General features: G+C 47.8%; 1 pseudogene; it reads right to left on the reverse strand.

Annotated features, from left to right (window-relative positions):
* Positions 1-840: 840 nt before the first annotated feature.
* On the reverse strand, positions 841-2258 carry LOC128820900 (olfactory receptor 6M1-like; annotated as a pseudogene).
* Between the last annotated feature and the right edge of the window lie 3205 nt (positions 2259-5463).

A 5463-nucleotide genomic window follows, 5' to 3' on the forward strand; every position in this document is an offset into this window, starting at 1 on the left:
CGGCTCTGCCCTGCATTTCCCTTTCTCTTGTCCCTGATATCTAGTGTTGGAACATCTGAGAAAGGTTCAAAGCTGTACCGGGATGGTTTAGACTGGACAGGAGAAAGGGTTTCTTTACTGAGAGGGTGGTCAAGCACTGGAACAGGCTCCCTGGAGAGGTGGCTGATGCCCCAAGCCTGTCCGTGTTTAAGAGGCATTTGGACAGTGCCCTAATGCCTGCTTTAACTTTTGGTGACCCTGGAGGGGTCGGGCAGTTGGACCAGACCCTCATTCTGGTCTGAACTGCAGATCATTCCCAGCGGGACTATCCTGGTCCAGTCTGTCCCATTCCATAGTCATACCTGTGCATGGATCCCTGCACAGCTGTGCTCGGACACTCGTCTGCTCAGCAGCTTCCCCTGGATTCCAGTCTCACAGCTGAGGCATTTGGGCATCTGAGCCCTGAGCCCACAGCCCCATTCCAGGTGCTGGTGCAGACCAGACACACCCCACACCCCCAGACCCCTAAGTCCAGTCCCTCCGGTCACTCCGTGGCCAGCACCGTTGGCAGGTGGGCTCTTTGGTGCCCTCCCCCAACTGCTGCCCTCACACCCCCAGGCTCCCATGCTCAGGCAGAACAGAGATTTGCTCACACAGGGGGAGAATTCAAGTTTAATGAGAAGACAGGACAGACTGCTCTGGTTGGGGTCCTCCCCTCACCTTCCCACAAGTCCTGTGCTATCCAAAACTGCTCCTCCTCCTCCTTCATCCCAAAACGTGTCCTACACGCCAGGGCAGCAATCCCCTTAGTCCAAATGGTGACCTGCTCTCAGTGACTTTGGGGTTTCAAAGGTAGACACGAGGGCTGATGGCTGTCCCAGGAAAGGAGCTGGGACAAGGTGTCCATTGCTCAGGAGCTGTAATTTGGATTGCCACTTGCCACTGTTCCGCTGAGCTCTTCTCTGTTTTGGAGATGGGCTCTTAATGAGCTGGGGGCTCTCCAGTGATGGGCCTGGCAGCAGCCAGGGCAGAGAATGAACTGAGTTTCTCCTCCTGCCATTGTTGGTGCCCTGTCTGGGTGTGCAGATGAGTCTCTTATCTCTTAACCTGACACAAGCCGGCAGGAGCATCAGTCTCCTGAGGCAGCCCTGTTTGGAGGCTGCACTCACAGGCACTGGTAGTGTGCAACAGATGACATCAGATTCTTGGGATGGCTTTCCAGAAATGCACCATGGTTAGGGGAAAAGCTTTGTTCTTGCCCTGGCATTGGATTTGTTCAGGGCCAAGATCACAGATTTGTTCCGAAGGCTGTAGATGAATGGATTTAAGAATGGGTACAGGACTGTGTTGAGCAGAGCTACAATTCTGTTGGTCCTCAAGGAAACATCTTCTGCAGGACACGTGTAGAGAGCAATGCAGCTCCCATAGGCAATGGAGAAGGTGATGAGATGGGAAGAACACGTAGTCAAAGCTTTCTTCCTCCTAGAGGCTGCTGGAAGATGCAGAACACAGAAAAGGATGCAGGTGTAAAATGCCAGAGTCAAACATAAGGAACCCAGCACGACACACGCTAAAAAGACAGAGTCTATTTTCCAAAACAGGATGGTGTCAGAGCAGGACAGTCTGAACAAGGGGGAGTTGTCACAAAGGAAATGGGGGATCTTGAAGCCACAGAAAGACAGCTCCGAGAGGAAGAACAGCCGGTAGCTCAGCAGGGCAAAGCCGAGGACCCAAGCAGCAACAACCAGGTGGACACAGAGCTGAGGCTTCATGATGGCAGCATGGAGCAAAGGTTGGCAGATGGCAACATAGCGGTCAAAGGACATGACAATGAGCAGGATGAACTCTGTGCAGCCCAGGGCAAAATAGAAATAGTTTTGGGCAAAGCAGCTGCTTCGTGAGAGAGTGTTCTCAGCATCACAAACAATTTGATGCTTGTGGAGGATGTAAAGCAGATCTCCAGGAAGGCCAGGTTGCTGATGAAAAAGTACATGGGGCTTTGCAGCTGGTGATCCACACACATGAGGAAAATGATGGTTGCATTCCCCATCACTGTTGTCAGGTACATGAGCAGAAGGACCCGAGAGAAAAATAGCTGCAGTCTCGGATCAAGCTCTGGGAAACCCTCTAGGATGAACTCAGTAACTGCTGTTTCATTTTCTGGTCCCATGCTGAATTCCAGCTCATCCTGCTGAGACAGGAACATGGCAAAACCAAGTGGGATCATTTCACAGTCTGGACAAACATTTCTATCCTTCCTTCTCTGCTGCTTTCTTTTCCTGCAGTCTTGCTATAGAGCACCGAGATTGTGCTTCAAACAATTCTCACACCCTGATTGTTCTCTTTCCCATTTCAGGTAGAGACCTCAGAGATTTTATTGTGTTCTTTCTACCTTTTCCAAACACTCCCAAAGAATTCTTTCACCAGAACAGAGGATTCTAAGGAGCTATTGGCTATTTCCCCCCCATTCCTGGGAAATTCCCAGCTCACTCAGACCTACTGCAAACATCTGTCACACCCATGCGCCAAACACCTCTCATCTACAGCACAAACACTAAACGCTGAAATTACACCAAATCTGTGCATTGAACTTCCTTGTTTCTGCTTTTCTGTACTTGCCTTTGGACCAGGAGTCCCTGAGGAACTGTTGCTTCCAAAAGAAGCAATCCCAAGTATCTTTTTTGCAACCCTCTGCTTTCTTCCACAGCTTTTTCCTCTCTGTCTCTTCAGGAAAGGAATGGGGAGGGCAGAAGAGGACCAAGTAGAACTTGGATTTTTAGTACTCTAAATGAGGACTGGAATTTATTATGGATCCACACAGAGTGTCACAATCTGAGCTGTCACCTGTCTGCACCAAAATGAACCTGTGCAGAGCAAGGGAAAAGTGCCAGCAAGAGATTTGTAATTTCTGTTTTATGTGCCAGTTGGTAGTACCCAGCCTCCAAATGTTCTCTTGTCTCCACTGGCTACAGAGGGAGCCCCGAGAAAACAAATTCTCCTGGGTGCCTGCAGGGGAGTAGATGAAACTCACTTTTCAAGTCTCAAATCCCTGATTAATTAAGTAATTAAGTTACTCTGTTTTGAAACCAAAATACACAGCTAAGAAAAGATGCATGAGAAAAAATATATGCAATAAAGACTGGTGTTCTCCTTTTCAGGTTTTTTGATTTGCTTTTCAACATGGAGAAGAGCAGAGCAGATGACTGTGAAAACAGGATTCTTTAAAATGCCAGGGGAGAAGAGGAGAGAGAGGGTCTGAAGCAGTGAAACAAAGCTCTGTTCATGTGCAACCAGAGCACTGAAGTCATCAGTCCCCTGGGTGGCCCAAGGGCTCTCCCATCTCATTGTCCACACAGAGCAGAGGAGAGCCTGGTCTGAGACAGGCCATCAACTTGAAACCAAGTGACTGAGTTCAGTCAAGAGCCCTCAAAATGAACCAACTCTAAAATGAGCAAAAATGAGTCACCTTCAAAATGAACTGTGGGACTGAAATGTTTGGGAGCTCTCCAGGTGGGGACTCGGGGCAGCCCTAGAGATGAGCACATCCTGCTGTGCCCAGGTTGATTCTTGTGCATAAATGCAGTGATCCCCACCCTGGGTGGAGGCTCTGACTGCTTCAGAGACCCCCCTGTAGCAGCTTCTGCTGCACAGCTGAGTAAAACGGAGAAAATTCCAATTCCATAGGATGCTTCCACACTCCAGAGACCACAGGGCAGGCGGATTATCAGAAGCAATCGGAACAGCTGTAAGTGAAGCCACATTTGATGCAGTTGAAGGCTCTGTTGCAAAGGACACTCTTCCAAAGTGAGTTATTCCACAATTCAGTCCATCTTTCCCCTGAGGGCTCATCAAAGAAGAGCAGAGGAAGGAAGAAAAGAGACTTGCTGTTAATCAATGTGCACACTGTAAGAAAGAGAGGCGTTTGAAAAGGGAATGTCCGCAGGTACAACACGAAACTCCCCTCTCGTGGCCATCACCGATGGTCACTGCGGGGGACCAGAGGATTCTTTCCCAGCAGAACATCCGGTCACAGCTAAGCTGGGACAATGAGGAGTTAGGATTTTGAGTGGCTACAGGAGCTGGTTGCTCTGTGCTAAATACAGTAAAAGGAAACTTGAGTAATGATTCTATAACAATCATTGGTGCAACAGGGAATCATGAAACTCAGCCATTTTTCCAGCCCATTGATTTTAAATTAGGAAAACAATGGGTGACTCCCCAGTTTTTGTATCTACTCCATTTACTTAAGCCTCTCCTTGGACAATTTCTTGGAAAACCTGAATGCTAAAATCAAGATTAAAATGGCAAAATGCAGGTTATTACTCCAAAATCTAATTATGTGGAAGCCTCTGTTTTTGCACTCCAATTTCAGATGTGATCCATCTGCCATCTGTATCACTTGAGGATGCAGTAAATCTGGTAGTCTGGACTGGAGAGGTGCCCCAGTGACCCAGAAAAGCAGAGCCTGTGAGAAACAAATTGAAACCCTGAGCAGGACCAGTAAGGCAGAAGCAATACCCTTTGAGAAAAGAAAGTTGTAAGGGGTTATTATCCCTTGGATAGATTTATAAAAGAAAAGAAAGATTAGATTTATAAAAGAAAAATTTATAAAATGAGGCCTGTTGAAGGAATATGAATCCAAATTTAAGAGCCTTATTTTGCAGTTAAGAAGGCAAATGGAGAGGATTAGTGGCTGGTACAGGATCCTAGAGCCATACATGAGACAGTAGAAGATATACACCCGTCCGTAGCAAATCCTTGTACCTTGCTAACAAGCTAGAGTGAAAAATTAAAATGGTTGAGAGTGTAGAATTTGAAAGTGGCTTTTTCTGTATCTCTTGGAGTAGTGAAAGTCAAGAACTATTTACTTCTGAATGGGACAGTCCAAACACAGTGAGAAGAGCCTGGCTGACTTGGCCAGTTCTACCCCAGGAGTTTAAAAATACCCCCATGATATATGGAAACCAAGTGGCAAAAGAACTGGAGGAATGGAAACATCAGAACCCTCTTTGGAGTCTTGTTCCAGTCTGGAGATGGCATTCATCTCTGAAACTGAAACTCAGCAGCAGTTCAGGGATCAGACTGTGGCATTGTGGAATTTTCTGGGCCTAAGTGGATACAGAGTACAAACAGTCCAGAGCACAGAACCCTACCTGGGATTCAAAATCCTCCAGGGACAAAGGAGGTTGGGACAGGAAGGAAAAGAAGCAATTTGGCAAGTCCCACAGCCACGAACAATGAGAGAGTCACAGGCATTTCTCGGGGTGTGGAATGACGTCAGCTGTGCATCAGCAATTATGGGCTGCTGCTAAAGCCTCTGTGTGAGCTCAGGCAGCTCAGCAGGGCTTTATAGTCTGGACTGGTGTGGCATGGGCTGCCTTTTCACAGCTCCAGCGAGCCCTCATGCGGGCCCTGTTTTGGGACTCTCAAACCCCATGGACCCATTGGATCTGTTTTTTCCATGTGAGAGACAAAACCCAGCAC

This window comes from Vidua macroura, chromosome 32 (genome assembly GCF_024509145.1).
Source record: "Vidua macroura isolate BioBank_ID:100142 chromosome 32, ASM2450914v1, whole genome shotgun sequence".
In the NCBI taxonomy this organism is placed as follows: Eukaryota; Metazoa; Chordata; class Aves; order Passeriformes; family Viduidae; genus Vidua; species Vidua macroura.